An 18,684-nucleotide genomic window follows, 5' to 3' on the forward strand; every position below is an offset into this window, starting at 1 on the left:
AAAATCATCTTATTTCTGTTACTACATTTTATCAGAACTGAAAATTGTTTTTAATAGAATCCACACACTGCTGGGATTTTTGTAATAATAAACATTAATATCTAACTATGCAGTCCAAACTAAGCAATGGTAAATTAATTTGGGCATACATTATAACACAGGAAAGTGAAGGCGCACTCATTAAGCACCTCAGTTCCAGCATGTTTTACCTTCTTCATTGACAGGCCATTTTTTAGTTTTCAGTGCTGTGATACTTTGACTAATAATGAATCAGTCATCTAACACTGCACCCAAATTTAAAAAAAAAAGAAAAAACTTATAAAGCACATCTCTCTAACACATGCACATTGTCCCATGTCTTGTCTTTAAAAATGCTACAAATACAGCAAAATATCTATGGATCTGCCAGAAATCCAGTGACTCCTAACTTCCTGTGCACTCTGCATTTGCTGCACTGAAATCAAATCAGTGTTACAACATCTAAGGACTAGTAAGCTGCAATATACTGTATATGTTTCTTGTGTTTAGATTTAAGGACTAATAACATTTGACTCTATCTGTAATGCAGCTAGAAAAAGAAAGTGTGACTTCAGTAAGCAACTAAATAGTTTGCTTAGTTGCTTAAAGTGCATGTGTATTCAAAACCTGTTTTTCATTTTTCTTTTTTTATATATTAGAATGGGTAGAATTGCTGCAGGTTTTTTCTGTTCCACGGTCTGTGTCCCATTTGGGAAGATTTTACCTTACCACCGATCCAAGAGACACAAAATGATGTGAGTGGTAATTCCACCAAAGTGAGAATACCAGTTGTCCTTATTGGATGATTCCCTTATATCAGCCCTAACATTTTAGATTTCCCATTACTTACCCATTGCTTGTCATTACATCTCACTAGTGAAATAATAAACAAAGTTTTTATATTTATATGATATACAAAAATAAATCTTAGGGTACCAACTCTGGTTGTTTGGTACTCTAAGGTTTCTTTTTGTATCTCATTTAAATATCTGTTAAATTCTGTTTACCTCCTGGTTGTACATATATTAAATTCTAGTTACCTCCTGGTTGTACATATATTCATAGAACCTCCTCTGATTGTGATCTTCAGGGTTGTTAGAGGAAAGCTCCCCCCTTACTTCCCTCTTATATAGCAATAAAAACCTGACAGTAGTCCTTACTCATCTCCATTCTATTCTTTTTTTTTTAAATTATTTTATTGACTAAACATTGTATTGTAAACATAACATACAAGTACATGGTATACATGCATGGAAAATCCTCAACGCCATGACTACACCACCTGGTCTGGATTGCCTGACCCCGACACCCCATTGGACATGTGAGTGCTTTAACAAAGGTTTAGATTGTATCGTAGAGAACGTCCCTGGGCTGTGTCTGGTGTGTAAAGTGACAACGAAATCCAATGTCTAGCTACGCTGCCGGATCAATTGTTTGCGTCTGCTCTATCCTCCCGAAATAAGAAATACAAAAGGAAGAAAGAGAAGTCAAGGAAAGGCTGAGCTGAAAGAAAAGGCATCGGACATGCAACCATGAATGACTACCGGGAGGCAGAAGGGGCCAGTGGAGTAATGATTTGTGCATCTCTAGACAGGAGAGCTGCATATCGGTCCGAGTGCTGGAAATAGATCAAGGCCCCCCAGGTAGACAAAAAATGTTTCTCTGTATTCCTGATGGTGGCCGTCAAATCCTCCATGGCATACACTTCCCGCACCTTGGACAGCCATATCGTGATCGTCGGGGGATGTGGTTGTTTCCACAACATGGGAATGGATGCCCTGGCCGCGCCTAACAGGTGGCGTGTGAGCGAGCGCTTTTAAGTCGTCAGTGGAGAGGCTGACATATGCAAGAGGCATGCCGCCGGATTGTTCGACAAGTCCGTCATGGTCAGATCCTGTATCACGGACAGCACCTGGTCCCAAAAGGGCCTCAGTACCTTACATGACCAGAATGTGTGCAACATTCGTACCTATTTCCGAGCCACATCGCCAACACTGATCTGATATGAGGGGTCTCATCCTGTGCAAGAGCCATGGCACTCTGTACCACCGAGACAATATCTTGTAACCTAGTTCTTGCACTTTGCTGGCCATGGAGGATTTGACCGACATGGTGAGTATGGTGTGGATCTGCTGCTCTGTGAAGGTCATCCCCAATTCCTCTTCCCACCGTCTCACAAAAGATGGGACCATATCCGCAGGCGGTGTGGCAATCAGGTGATAGATGATGGAGATGGCGTGACTGGTGGGCTGAGAGCCCGTGCACATCTCTTCGAATACTGTAAGGCTTCTGTCTAGCTCCTGGGCATCAGGGATTGCCCTAAAAAAGTGCCGGAGCTGCATGGCGCTCCATGGGTCCAGGGGGGGTTCAAGTAGGTGACGCAAAGCCTGAGCCGTCAGCCACCCGGAGTTAGCCCTGAAGTCCCTTACTCTGTACTTGTCTGCTTTGACCAGGCGAGCGAGTCGAGCGTTTTCCACACCCGGGCGAAGTCGGGATCCCCTATGACAGGAGTCAAGGGTGAGGGAGTAGGGGCCAAAGAAGTGTTGCGCATCACCGTGCGAGCAGCACGGATGGTGGAGGCAATCAATGGGTGACCCTTCACCTCGGGCGGAAGTGGGGAGGAGAGCCATGGAAGACCTTCTAACGGGAGCTGGTGCACTGCCCTCTCCAGGTAGACCCATTGTTTGTGGTCGCGATGGACATGCCAATCTAGGAGCCTGTTAAGGTGGACCGCTTTATGGTATAGCTGGAAATCAGGTAATCCCACCCCGCCCCTGCCCCGCGGAAGGGTTAGCGTTTTCCTACTCAGACGTGGATGTGAACCCGACCAGACAAAAGCCATAACTGCCCTCTGCAAGTGCTGGAAGAAGCTTGGTGGGAGATAGATGGGCAGAGCCTGAAACAAGTACAGAACCCGGGGTAATATATTCATCTTGACGGCAGCACATCTGCCGAACCACGAGATGGTAAGTGCGACCATTGTTTCATGTCCGCGAGGAGATGCGCGAGCAGCGGGACAAAGTTAGCGGTGTATATGTCTTTAACCTCCGAAGTGATCTTAGTCCCCAGATACTTGAGGTGGTCTTTAACCCATGTGAACGGAAAGTCCGCTCTAAGGCGTAGAAGCGCCTGAGCCGGTAAAGTTACGTTAAGGGCCGAGGATTTTGAGACATTCACTTTGAAGTCTGAGAGCTTCCCATATGCGTCTAGGGCCGCCAAGAGGTGTGGAGTGGAGCCCACGGGATCTCCAAGGAAAAAAATAAGGTCGTCCGCATATGCCGCAACTTTCTGCTCCCCCACTGGCGTGGGGAAAGCCCTGAATGTTGGGAGATTTCCGCACTGTGCCCAGGAATGGCTCCAATATAAGGGCAAAGATCAGGGGCGAAAGCGGGCAACCCTGTCGAGTGCCATTAGAGAGCAAAAAATTTGAAGATTTAGTCTCGTTCACCCGCACTGCTGCGGAAGGCGAAGAGTAAAGTGCGGATATCCATTTACGCATATTGGTACCCAGACCAATGTGTTGTAATACGGCATGCATAAAACCCCAGCGGACCCTGTCAAACGCCTTCTCAGCATCAGTGGAAAGCAAAACTAAGGGCGCCCTACTAGAGTTAGCGAGGTGAACGACATGTAAGACCCTGGAGGTGTTGTCCCTCGCCTCCCTGGATGGAATAAAACCCACTTGGTCCTGGTGGATAAGCTGAGGCATATGGGGAAGCAATCGATTAGCTATGATCTTAGAGAAGAGTTTGAGGTCTACATTCAGCAATGCAATCGGTCTATAATTGCCACATACCATGGGGTCACGGTCCCCTTAGAGGATGAGGGTAATCCAAGCTCTCAGCATGTCTGCGGGGACGGAGGAGTTCTGTAGAATAGAATTATAGGCCGCAAGGAAATGTGTCCCGAGAGTTGGGGGCAAACATCTTATAGTAAGCGGCTGTGAAGCCGTCGGACCCGGTGCCTTCCCAGATTTGGCGACCTTGATCGCCAGCTCCAGTTCCGACAAGGAGATAGGGGCCTCCATCAAGTCCCCCACCTCGGTGGCTAAGACAAGCATGCCAGAGCCAGCAACATAGGAACGATCCTCAGGGGTGGGTTCGGAATGGCCTTGCCCCACTCCTGGTGAACGCAAGTTGTAGAGACTCTCGTAAAAGGCCCTAAATTCTTCCGCTATCTCCATCGATGACGACGCTATCTGCCCCTTACGTGTCTTAATTTGAGAGATAAAGGTCCTATTTTGTACCCCCCTCAGAGCCCTTGCTAGCATCCTCCCAGGTTTGTTAGAGATCTCATAGAACAGCCGCCTACCATTCCGCATTCGTCTTTTGATCTTAGCGAACAGCAGCTCAGTGATTTCCAATTGTACCGCTCGGAGCTCAGCCTGGGTTGCAAGGGGTAAGGACCGTTTGTGTGCTGCTTCCAGGAGGTGGAGATGACCGAACAGGTGAGCTAAGTGCTTCGCCCCCTCCCGTTTCCTGCGGGCCCCATGTTTCACGAGTATGCCCCTGACGACACACTTGTGAGCTTCCCAAGTGATCATAGGGGAAGGGGAAGAGGGAACGTTAGTAGCCCCCATTCTATTCTAAACAAAAATATACAGTATACATAAATATAAAAATAAAAAAGTTAAGGCTAATGAAGACTTTGATTAAAAAAAGATTGTTAACTTAAAGGTATCATATGTGTACCTTACAAATGTACATGCTTACTATTATGAATTGTATAAATGTATTCATTCAGAGATATAATTGCCTAATTAAGACATTTTATCTTATTTACTTTCTAGATTGATCTCTGGATAGCCATTACTATAACACTAATAACTTAGTCAATTAAAGCAAACTTCAAAAGCTAGCATATAGGCCAAAAGGAACATATAGATATATACTCATGTAATGATCGTGTATTTCTGTGTAGAAATTGTAGTCATCTCTTTTAAAACCATAAAGTGTTATATTTAACATGGAAGTGGAAGTCAAGACAATATTTGTTTTTCATCTGCAGCAATCCTTATCCTGAAGTGGATAACAGGTATTATTGGCCATAGTGGTGGCACTGGAATAATATTTCAGAAATTCTACCTTTTCCAGAGCCATAATAGCTCAGGTGTGTAATGGAGATGGAACTCTCCAATTACATGACTTCCTCTCCTCTCCTTGTTTTTACCAAAGAGGCTGTTTCATAGTCAAGTACATCCCTGTTCATGAGTATTGACTATTGCACTTAGGAAATCTCCTTTCAATGTCACTTTGCTACATAGTATTTACAACCTAACCCTTTTCTGTGATTTTTCCTTCCAGTCTGAATCTTATAAAACAGGAAACAGGAGTGCAGGATAATCTGAACTGATTATAGGATAATTTTATGGTACTAACTTGAGCTGTCTCTAATGCACTATGTCTTTATTCTAGTTCCTAGACTCATTCTTGAAATGTAATTTTTTTCTTTAGATAGGGATAGTGGATAGAGTGGGTAATTAATCAGAACTTCTGTTTGTATTTTTATTATTGCCTCTGTCCCCATTGAAAGCATTTACCTTGCATCTTATCCCAGTGATGGTTGCTACAGAAACAGTGACAAACACTATTTTTTATTAGTTTAACTCCCTTGCGACTTTGTTACACACATTTGTGGCATTAAGCAAGTGGAATTCCTTCTTAGAACCGCATGTATGCACACTGTGTTTTGTTTTTGATTTTTTGTGCGGGAGACTAAGCTATCACTAATGATCGGGGGCTAGAAGTACCAGCTTCTGATCATATGATCACTGTAATAGCCTGTGATTGGTTATTATAGTGATAATTACCTTTACAACCCTCCTTATCACTAGAGAAGAAAGAGATACATTTTAGCTCTCATATCCTCATGACAGGAGAAAAATGTAAATAGCAAAAAAAGTCTGTGTAAAAAAAAAAAAAAAGATAAAATAGGTAAATCAGGGCCTGAAGTAGGTTAGTGTCAGGGCTAGCATCAGAGTCAGTTTTATTGTCAGTGTCCTCAACATCAGGAGTAGGAGAATGTATTTATTTTTGGTAGTGGGTCAAGTTAATAGCAAGAAACATGAAACATACAGCTGAAGTTTATGCTTTTACTATTTTGAGACAGTTTTATTTTGTGGGCAACACAGTGATTTTGTGGTTAGCCCTTCTGGCTTGCAACACTCAGTGTCCCTAGTTAGGACCCTATCTGCAAGGAGTTCGCATTTTCTCCCGATGCTTGCCTGGGTTTCCTCCGTGTAATCTAGTTTCCTTCAACACTCCAAAGAAATGCTGGAAGGTTATTAGCTCCTCTTTAAATTGACCCTGTATGCATGCATGTGAGATAGAGACCTTAGATTGTAAGCTCCTTGAGGGCAGAGATTGATGTGAATGTGCAATGTGAAGCGCTGTGTAAATTGGCAGGCTATATAAATACCATTAATAAATAAGTAAATAATAAAAGATAGGGAAATATCCATTACTTGTTATCACTAAATTAGGGCCCAAATTTTCCTGAATAAAACAAGGTTTATTTCACCTGGATACGCTGAGTAGGTGCAAAAATCAGGTTACAGATACAGTTTTCCTAACATGCCAAAGTTGCAAAACTAGGTTTGGGCGTTAAAATTTGTTTTACCTTCATTCATAAAGGGTTTCTTTTTAAAATCTCATTCCCCACTGCACATTGTTGCACTGAATGTGCAGTGTGGAATTTCAGGAAGTCCAAACCAGAATGGCACATTGCAAATATTTGTTTTCAGTTGAAGAGATGTTATTTAATGCTCTTTGCATTCTGTTTAAAAGGTTTCTGTCACTTCCTAACTTAGTGACCCATTCACCTAAACCTGAAAATCACCAAAACAGAAGTCCAGACACTAATAAAATCTCTCAAATGTCCTAATTGTTCCAGTCCGTCAAATAATAAAAAATAGAATTACATTTAACCACCTTCCGTCCATGGCCGTTTGTGAACGGCCGGACGGAAGTCTGCTAGGAGCGGGAGGGCGTCTTAAGACGTCCTGCCCCTCCCCCCTATCGTGTGCGGCACTCAGCGCGCACACGAGAGTGAAAACTGTGAGCATGTAAACAGCCAGCTGTTTACATACAAGAGATCAACTGGGGTGAAAATTAATGTTTCATAGGAAACATGTTTTTTTACAAAATTTAGGGTACTTTTTTTGTTATATAGTAAAAAATAAAAACCCCAGCGGTGATTAAATACCACCAAAAGAAAGCTCTATCTGTCCCCAAAAAATGGTATAAAATTAATTTCAGTACAGCGTTGCATGACGGAATAAACGTCAGTCAAAGTACCGCAGTGCAGAAACACTGAAAAATGGCCTGGACAGGAAGGGGGTTAAACACCGCGGTCTTCAAGTGGTTAAACTCTTGCATAGAACTCACCATACAGGTTTGGACTTCTTCAAATGACATTCAGTGCAGAATCACAGTGAGGCAAGAAAAAGACCCATGTTTATATACTATTTTACTCGCTCCGCAAACAGAAAGAGCAAAACTGCCACTTCAATCCATACTCTAACGATCTTAGAAACATCCATGCTATGGTATTAAATTATATGTCATTTTGTAATCTAGCTAAATAAAACTTCCACACACTGTTATAAAAGTTTTATCAGCCGCTAGAGAATGTCCTTAAAAAACCCTGAAATTGCAGCTTAACTTAAATACCATAGAGGCAAAAGAATGATCCATAATTCACCACATGTGTTTAGGAATATTAGCAGCAATGTATCTAAATATGGCACATATATATTATAGGATATATCATATTTTGATTGGTATCCCACTTTACCAACCATTAGAAAATGTTAAAGAAGAGTTAGAATATAATGTAGGGCTTTAGCAACTGTTTAGGCATGATGGCCATTATATATTGCTCTTTATCTGTAGCAGCCACCTACCCCTAAAGCCCACCTTTTTGGCAAAGAAAATCCCTCCCCCCTCCCATTGCACCCACCTATTCTCTATCAAGTGTCTCTTGATGGCACCACTTTTGGGACTGAAGACAAGTGATCCAGCAATGAAGTTTGTGTCTGGACTGTTTGATCCTCTAATTATGATGGCATTACACCACTGTTATTCTCAGGACCGGAGAAGACCACATTACTTGAGAGCTAATTGAAAGTGTCAACATCAACAAGGCAGCAAAATGCACCGATGAAGAAGAAAACATTCACTCTGCTGTGAAGACAGAAGACTCAGCACTTGCCATGCCACTTGATGTTTACGGGAGTAAAAGGGCTTTTAGAAATCATTTTTTTTAAATCCACAACCGGTTATTCGGGGGTCCAGAGTGCATTTTGGATTGCTAGGCCTCCAGTGTGTCCCAGTACTTTTAAGGAGAAGTGGGCTCCCTCCAGGCATACCTGCATTTAATTTATCAACTGCTTAAATATGCTCCAATATGGAGACTCACAAAAATTAGAGTTAGGACCACACTACACAGAGGAGGGTGAGGAAGTGCGGTTCCCACATATTTTTGCAAAAAGTTGTGCAACTAAAACCTCTGTTTTTAAAGCATAGTATTTGACAGGGAAATTTGTTTTGTAGCAGGCTAGCTGGTAAGTGTGCTGGGAAATTTCTATGTTTGTATTGTTGTAAGCCCTTCCATGTGCACCTTGCTACACAGGCTAGTTATACATTGTGCGGTTCCCATGTATCTTTAGCTTGGATTTATTATTAGGAGACAGTTCCAATGCAATCTACTGTGCTGAACTACTTTAATGTGTCCAAATTTCTATTTCACTTCATAGTATGATGGCCTTCAGAGAGATCCTGCTATACAATTAATTATTTTAGGTAATTCTGTTGGGAAATTATGTACATTTGTCAAATGGTCTGTTTTATGGTACTAGTAATACGGATTGGTCTTAACTGCTTCAAATCATTATGCATTTAGTAAAAGGATAATTCAACTTCAGTTTTACTAACTGAAGAATTATTTTTCTCAACTATTTGTATTTGTTAAATTGCATTCTATTAGCATCATATCGGGTGTTGCAAACCAGCAAGTTATAATGCAGACAGAATACTCTGATTACCTACAAATGAGATAACACTTAAACTTCAGATTCCTCCATTTACCCCCAGGAAATCTTACCATTAATTTTCCTTTATTTCTTCTGTGAGTCTGGAGTTAAAAGGTGACTAAACAATTTAGCAGCAGCTAAGGGGATAATTCCCTGCAAAGCAAAAATTCCCTTGCAAAGGGAACAGCCTATTTGCCTTTAGTAAATTAGTCCTATGTTTTAGGAATGCTCACACAACTCTTGTGTTAGCTCTTGTGTGAGACCTTGTGACCATTGACTGCAAACTTCATTCATAAATAATACAGTTTAATAGTCCTTGAGATAGTAAAAAAACAGCATGCTATTTAGTATGCTGTTTACCATATGAAACAAAAGTATTAGATCGGATTTAAAGTGACACTAAACTCAGGAGTTAAATCTTAACAATGCATTTAAGTTCCCTACGTATTAACAAAAATGTAACTTATTTGTGTATCACTCTGAAATAGATGCTCAACTCAATTTATGAATACAATGTTTTTCCTTTTGGTGGACAGACAACAATGTCATGTTTAGCTTACTAAATTGTATTGAGCTTGTAGTCCATCATTAAAGTGAGCTTGGAGTGGTGGCTACTTTACAACACACACAGGGAACATGGGCAACAAAAGTAGCCACTCTCCAGAAGGAAGACAGTGTCAGTACCAATTCAGAGATGATTTGAGGATCTACAGCAGCTGAGTCATACACAAATAAGGTACATAATTGTTAATAGCTAGGGTACTTTAATGCCTTTTTAAGATTTAAGTCCTGAGTTTATTATCACTTTAGAAAACATTTTTTTTTAACCAGAAAAAAAATGAAAATGAACAGTTTTATTGATAAATCTCTCAAACCCATAACTGTCATTTGAAATCACAAACAACTTGTTAATTGTTACCTTTTCTGAAAATTACAGCCAAATGGACAGGCAAACAATAACTTGAAATTGTTGTCTTTGTTGATTTGCAATGGAATCTACAACTAGGGAACAGTTTTTATCTTGGTATCCTAAGCAACACAACTTGCCTACAACTTGGTAAAATATTGGCAGTGAATGATCTCTGCAAATAATTTTCAGTGCACAGCCAGCATTGCATAATTAACGCTAGAAAAAAAAAAGGATTGTGATGGGACTGACAAAAAAAATCTTCCTGACTGCCCAGCTGGAACTGATTACTGTTACACAGGTTGGTAAGCCTTTAATCTGCATCTTTACATTGAACTCCGAGGTGGAATCCTGCAGTGAGTCAGGTACGTGCTGAGTAGTCACAAGGATGGCAGGATTATAGTTCAGGTTCTTATAGATTTTTTCTCTGCTTTCCTTGAAAACTTCTTATAGTATTGCTGATATAAGAATAAGAGCTGGGCATGAATGAAACTCAAATAACTGGGATTTAAAAGGAACCCGTCGATAAAGAAGTAGAGGCTTTACCAATATCCTGGTTACAAAAGGAGGCCACATTACATGTTCTTCACCATTCAATAATTGTATTAAACATATAACTACTCAGGCTCCTCCCTCTAAAGCATTTTACAGAGTTTAGTCGTAGACATCAGAGACACTCCAAATTTTAAAGATGAAGTTTAGTTAATTTCTTTGTTCTGGAGCCCCAGGGGCAGAACACCAATAATGTTTGTCTCGTGTCCAGGTGGCTGCTGTTTATTGCAGAAATCCTCCTAAGAGTTCTGCCAGATACAAAGCCACAATGCAAAGTGACCAGTGATTGCAGGAGGTGGTATATATTATGATTTTTAGATAAATACTTTGCATTCAATTGATTAGGCATCATAGCACCACAGCAGATGGGATTACCAAATATTTGCAATTCAGTGAATAATGTTTATTTTTAGTGTGCATCCAGTTGCCTAGTGTTATGTACTGCAGTCTAGGAAACAGAGTGTTTTAACAAGTTTAGGCATCCATAATAACAGGAATAGGAACTTGATAACTGTTAAAATGGATGGCTACTACTAAGACTGCTAATCATAAATTCTTACTCATGCATTTGATCACCCGCTCCTCCTCAAAAAACTCCACTCCTTTGCCCTCCAAAACTCTGCCCTTTCCTGATTCTCTTGCTAGCTATCTAAACACTACTTCAGTGTCAGTTACAATTATATCTCCTGCAATCTTTTTCCTATTTCTAGGTGTTCCCCAAGGCTCTGTCCTTGGACCCCTTCTGTTCTGTAACTACACATCTTCCCTTGGTCAGTTAATAACCTTGCATGGGTTCCAAAACCTTTTCTATACTGACAACATTCTATCTCTCTACTCCACAACTCACCCCTTTAGTCTCCTCACACATTAATAGTTAACCAACTGACTATCACAATTAAATTCACACCACTTCCTAAATCTCAACCTTTCTAAAACTGAGCTTAAACTATTTCCTCCACCTCATGCCCCCTTCCCCAACTTTTCCATCAACATAAATAGCACAACTATCAGTTAATACCATCATTCCAGGGTCCTAGGAGTAATCCTGAATTCTGGTGCCTCATTTCAATCCCATATCCAAAAATTTTTTAAATTATGCCACCTTAACCTCCATAATATTTCTAAAATTTGTCCCTTCTTAACCAACAAAAACAACACTACTAATTCACTCCCTCAATTTTTAATACCTCAAATATTACATTTTCCTCTTCATTGGCCTACCTCTTTACAGACTATTTAATCTATCATGAATGCTGTTGCCAGCCTCATTCACCTTACCAACCACTCAGTATTCGGGCACCCTTCTCTGCCATTTCCACCATTGACTTCCACTCGCTAAACGAATAAAAGTCAAAATCCTATTAGCGACATATAAAGATATTCACAACTACTGTATGTCCCAAGTAGACATGTAAACTTGCAAAAAAATTTGTTTTGTTTCAGATTTTTAGTTGTGTCTAGTTTCAGGTCCAAATGCGGTTTCATTTCGTTCTTCGGATTTGGATCTTCCAGAATTTCGTTTTAGTTTTGGATTGGGTTTTCTTATTGGTCAGAAAACAGTCACATGTCTGATTTAGTTTCATTTTTAATGAAATTTAGATCATCTGAAATTTCGTTAGAAGAACATTCAGATTTGTTTACATTCAACCTCATTAGAATTTGGATGCATCTGAATGTCTGAATTTACAAAATGTTGTCTGAATTTGCATTCAGGGTGAAATTAAATGTACATGTCTAGTCCCTGGCTATATCATCAACCTTGTCTCAAAATGTCTCCCCAAACATCCTATTCATTCCTCCCAAGACCTTCTGCTCTCCAGCTCCCACAGCAACTCCTCCAATGCTCACCTCCAAGACTTTTCCAGAGCCTATACTATCCCTTCACATTTCCCATCCCCTGGAACTCACTACTCCAATCTGCTATTCAGCTATCTTCTACTCTGTCTGCCTTTAGGCAATCCTTGAAAACTCATCTCTTCAGGAAAATCTATCCTACCTTTACCTAACATCTAAAATTTCACTTTCTATATCAACTCATCCCCACAAATCTATTACCTTTAGTGTTACTTTCCCTTCCCTCTCACAACCATGGGCCTCCTAACCCTTTTGTCTTCAACTGTATTGTAACTGCACTGTTTCCCTTTATATTGTTAAACACTGCACAAACTGTTGGCATTATATAGTGTAAATCCTTCACAATAAATCCAGACCCAGGTAGGATGTACATGATAACCAAATTTCCTATAAATAGGAGAAAGTTCACTTTTCTATGCATATACAAATTACATAAGCCCAATCTTGAAACCTATGTAAAATAAAGCCAAATAAATACTGCAAAAAACATTAATAACAACTGAAGGTTTCAATACCATAGTAGATCCAGAAATGAATACATTGGCACCACAATTCTCCTCCCAACATGCTTTCTCTATGCTACTTTGAGCATATGTATTTTTTTCAGTTTTGGATAGGCAAAGAAGGGTTAGAACCTCCATCATCATCCAGACCGAAAGTGGGGTAAAATCCTAAATTTTAGAGTTGTAATGAGAGCAAGAGGTGTGAGTAAATCTTCTGGTGGCAGCTGCCTACAATTGGAATTCCACTCATTTTGGGGATATTTGTTATAATTTCAAATTGCATCTCCAAGTGGTTTTAACCCTTCCCCACTACATCCAAAACTAAAAAGAAAAAGTTGTAGCAATACACAAACTTTAAAGTGAACCTGATTGCCTTAAATGTGCCTAAGGTAACAACATTACTTGCAAATCCTGTGTTAGTCTTATCAATGAATCATTAAAAACACAATTGTGTAATTGTTGTTCAATCCATTTTTTATAAATATAAGATTTTCAAAGATTACTTTTATATTTCACTTTGCAGTTGCTATGTTCAAGAACAGTCATATTAATGGCATTCTCCACAGCAAGAGTTTTTTTTTTGCTCATATACTTTTTAAGACTTCATGGTTAAAGGGCTGCATATGGTGATATTGAATGGAGTGTAAAAAAGGACTTGGACAGGCAAACATCAGTTTGTTCTGATCTAAGAAGAGTATATATCTGAATCCCAGTTTGAGAATATCACCTGGATGGGACTGTTTTTGTTTTTTTTTGGAGTTTTACTTCAGAGAAGAATGCTCTCATTCCCTAAGGACCCATTGTTGTACTAAATTACCCTAAAGGTGCCCATACACCTTACAATTATCTGGAGATTTTTGTCTGTGATCGCGTTTTTCATCCGAAAATCTGCCAGTTGATGGGAAGTGCACAACCTAAATTACTGCACAACTGACAGATTTTTGTCTTTCAAAAAAAGAAAAAGAGCCTTGACAAAAGTTTCAGAGCATGTGTTCAGAGACTGCTACAAGGAATATAAAAGAGAACCAATATCTATCTGTGATACTGATGCATCCAATGAATATAATTAGTAGGTGTACATTACTCAATATATAAATCAATTGCACCATGCTCACGGTTACCAACAAATATGAAGGAATTAATATATGTGATCCCACATAAATAGTGCATTAAACAATACAACAAACTAATGCACTATTAATGTGGGATCACATATATTAATTCCTTCATATTTGTTGGTTGCTGTGAGCACAGTACAATTGATTTGTTTAAGTATTAGCACTTTGCGTTGGCACCACAGCTACTTTGCTATAGTTTGGAGTACACTTGAAATATAAGTACATTACTCATTGCACTGAGAAGCTAAATTGGATAAATAGACAGATAGAGGTAATTGAAAGACATTGCCTGGACCTGTCATTGGTCCTATTAATTAATAAGGCAGTGCAAGATGACAAGAATGTATGTGCAAAGTGCAATAACTCAACCAATGAGAAATCGCCATTCAACAAATTACTAATTTTACATTTCCATTATTTAGCTGTGATTTTCTTACACTCTTTTTTTTATAGAAGGGCTACTGGAACTGAAGTAAGCATTTCTTTGGAGAAGATTCATATTATATTCAAATATATCAGATTTCTGGGCAACTACTGTGATTCTCATTGTTGAAGTGACATAACTATGGATATTCGTTCTTTAACAGGCAGTGATGACTACTGTACCATGAAAGGCTTCTCAGGGGAATTCAACTTGTCTCTTATCCTTGTGTGAATGAAAACTCCAAACAGCCCTTACAAAACCCTCAATGATGTACACCTGGAACATATTATTGAATAAAACCTCAGGGGAGTCATTATAATCAAACAATGCAGCTTGCTTGTGTAGAACCATATTGTTCATAAATGTCATTACATCCCTTGACAGAGGGTGACAACACATCACTTCCTCATGTAAGTCATGTCAAGTTACATAAAACTGTTTCATGAAAAAAAAAAAACTCTCCAAAATCACTTTACTGTAAGTACATATTTGAAAATTGTTGTAGGTAAAAAAGAAACTTGGTTCACATTAAGAACTCTTAAAAAAAAAACTTGCCTACTGTCAGGTTGCCTGTACCTGGTCTTTCCGAACACCAGGTAAACCGCCGTATACACAGATGAAATACATACAATGGAAGCTGTTTCACCTGACAAATGATTTGTATTTTAATCCATCCAGTCTTAAAAGTTATGCAGCCTTGTCATACAACACAGCCAGGTGAATGACACTACCTAAAGTTAAGGAACACAGTAGTTTCCTCCCCCCTGCTGATTGGACAGTGAAAGAGCAGCAGGTATGAGGTCATGTGTCTGCTCGCTATGTTATCTATTTCTATATCGATGTTCCGTAGTTCAGCTATTCTGCTCGCCACCTCCGAGGTAGCAAGCAGAATATAAACAAATGTAAACAAATGAAAAAAAGTTTTAAAAATATTTAAATAAATGTAAAAAAATAAAAAATAAAATAAAACAAATTTTAAAGAATGAAAAAAAACAGTGTGGGGTCCCCCTCCCAAACTATACCAGACCCTTTAGGTCTGGTAGGAATGTTAGCAGGGACCCCTATTAAAAAAAAAAAAATGCATGGGATTCCCCCCCCCCCCAAAGTCATAACAGGCCCTTTAGGTCTGGTAGGAATTTAGGAGGGGGGAGCGATGGGGACAAGGGCCACTTCCCCGCAAGTCCTGGGGCCTTGGTTGTGGGGGTGCGGGCAGGGGGGCCTGTTCACATCAGGGTGCCCCTTTAATAAAGGGGCACCCAGATGTGCCCCCCTTGTAAATGAGTAAGGGGTTCTTTTACCCCTACCCATTCACTAAAGGGTTAAATAAAAGATACATTAAAAGTCTAGACTTTTGAAAAAATCCTTTAATTTAAAAAAAAAGTCCTTCATTGTAAAAAAAAAATAATAAAACGGATCCACCAACGTAAATCCTAAGGTCAATCACGAGGTCCAGCGTTGTTCTCGGCGATGCCAACTCAGCGAAATAAAAAGATTGACAACCTGCTGTCCGGCTGTTGTAATTAAATGGCTGGACAGCGGCTTCTTGAATGCGGGTGGGCATTTTTAAACTTCCCATCCTGCCCCGCTCGTGCCCGCCGCTTTCAATGTAAACAGCCAGCGATGTTTTTTTGTGATTTAGCGGGTGCGCACAATTTTAAAGCTTGACATGTTTGGTGTCTATTTACCCGACCTGACCCCGTCTTTTATATTTTACCAAAAAATTGGGTAATAATAAATGTTTTATAACATAACGTAGGGAGAACAGGTTGTTTTTCAAAATTTTCTGTACTTTTTTAATTATATAGTAAAAAAACAAAACATTAGTGGTGATTAAATACCACCAAAAGAAAGCTCTATCTGTCCCCAAAAAATGGTATAAAATTAATTTCAGTACAGTGTTGCATGACGCAATAAATGTCAGTCAAAGTACTGCAGCACTGACTACTGAAAAATGGCCTGGACAGGAAGGGGGTATAAACACCCCGGTCAGCAAGTGGTTAAAATGACATTCTGATAGATGCCGGCAACATATAAACAATTGGGTGGAGTGACATCACCGCTAGCTTCGCACAACTGTAAGAAGTTTAATGATTCATTATTGAATACAGAACAGAATTCATTTATGTCCGCATTTATGGCTGGAGTTCACCTTTCATTGTTTTTCAGACGTTATCTTTTTATTTTCAGTACATGTACAACTAAAGGATGAAAAGTGTTCAGTTAAATCTGCAAGACATCTGCCTATCAATCATCTACCCATAGAAATGACCTAACAATCTATGAGCGACAAAATAAAGATTGAGATATATTATAACATATATTGTATGGCTCTGTGCTTCATTTTTAAAGGACATTGTCTACTATGATAGATATGACAAAACTCTGCTCTTTAGTATGAAGAATTGTATTCATCATTTTAAGTAATTACTGTTAGTACAATGTCTCCAGAAAAACACATTCTAAAAGAAAATATACATGAAAATCATACGTGCCTTAGAAATTCTTGATATTATAAAAACAGGAAGTTAAAATATTATTAGATAATGAGGTGAAATGCCAAAAAAACAATGGATTATAGGGGTATTTGTTGCATTTTAAACATCCATTTATTATATGAAGCTTTTCACTATAATCACATAGCTTAGAAGCAAGGCTACTTGTTCCATTATACAGCCAGGTGTGGCAGAGTTATATCAATGAAAAGCCTAGGTTCTAGGTTAGCTTTCTGGATCCCAGCAAAATGTCATGCCTCGCTAGTGCCATTACTTCTGGTTTTGGTCCGTGGACTCCTCTTACATTGTTTCACTCTAATGAGACATTTAATTAAATTACCGTAGCTAGCACTAAGATAATTTTTACTATACTGATATTACACTGAAACAGGTGTTGTAATAATTATACTATAAAGAACATGCAAGTTGTTTTTGTGGTTATTGGCAAAAGAAAAAAAAATACACACAAGCTTTTTAATCGTTTACAGTGTTTTGAATACTGCAAATTGGTCAAATTGGATTATTGATCTGCATGCTTTGATTATCCCACAGGATCCCTATGAACAGGTGAGCTGTGATGCATTAGTCTAGCATTTTGCTCCTTTTACAATTATAATACAAGCATACTGGCTGAAACCACTGGAAGAGCAAGTGATGTCTTCTAATAAGTAAAACTGAGTGTTTTGTTTTAGTTGAAATTCATGAAAAAAAATCTGATTTTTTTGATAAAATGTACTGGAGTTAGGGTTTGTTCACACTAGCAACCACACTCAATCACAGCGAGGCTGTTCTGGGTGTGCCCTGACAGTGACGATGTGTTTGATTGAGCCACATTTCACTGTTTCTTTTTTTGTTAGAGCTTAACACACATATGGTGTGAAAGAGGAAAGTGAAATGAAGGTGATTTTTATTTTTATTATTATACTTATTTTTATTACTATGATTATTAAAACAACTTCCTGTGCACTTAAAAAAATACAGTTAGTGTCACTTTTTTGATGAACAAAGCTATGTGATCATGCTTTAATAATAAATAAAGCCATTTACCACTGTGTCAGCTCTGACATGGTAATCACATGGCTTTTTTTAGAAAACAAAGTCATGTGATTTTGTTTGGGTAGCCTGCACAACAAAGTTTGCTGCTATTTTTTATAAAATTTTAATAAAGCGAGAACATACATTTTTCAAAATCATGTTTGGCAAAATCACTGTGCTCATTGCACATGATGTCCCTTTAGCTTACAACCCTCTACACATAATAGCATTGATCATCCTTATTCATACACTGAGGGTATAATATGGAATTATGCACAGGGAAGTTCAAAATAATAGAATTTCTGCTCCATGTAATTCATACTTAGACAAAAAACACATAAGGATGGAAATGTAGGCACACGCATGACCAGAACATTTTTAAAACATCAATTTATGGAAGAAATCTTTGAAAGAGTAAAACAACAAATTCACATATAAATCTCTTGTACAATAGTAATCAGTTGCCATACTTAGAGTATCTCCTCCTTATATACAATGAGTGGCCAGTTTATTATGACCACCTGATGTTTGTAGGCAAATTAGCTATAATTAGCTATAATTTTGCACTGAAGTTGCTAGAGGGCCAGACTATTATAAATAGGGAAGCAGGTTGTTTACCACGACAGTAGAAGTGATTTTTTTCTGAAGATATGGGTAAACAACGCGATTTAACAGCCTTTGAACGTGGGATGATTGTTGGCGCTCGGAGCCATGGAGCGAGTATCAGCAAAACAGCAGAATTCGTAAAAT

At 39.0% G+C, this 18,684-nt stretch overlaps 1 protein-coding gene across 1 annotated transcript in view; it reads right to left on the reverse strand.

Moving 5' to 3' along the window:
- The window catches only part of LOC108791306 (glutamate receptor ionotropic, delta-2-like), a gene marked incomplete at its 3' end in the record, with an annotated part of 437,538 nt that overhangs the window by 405,117 nt on the left and 13,737 nt on the right, over positions 1-18,684 (reverse strand). The window lies entirely within an intron of this gene.

This window comes from Nanorana parkeri, unplaced genomic scaffold (genome assembly GCF_000935625.1).
Source record: "Nanorana parkeri isolate BGI_ZX_2015 unplaced genomic scaffold, ASM93562v1 scaffold542, whole genome shotgun sequence".
NCBI lineage: Eukaryota > Metazoa > Chordata > Amphibia > Anura > Dicroglossidae > Nanorana > Nanorana parkeri.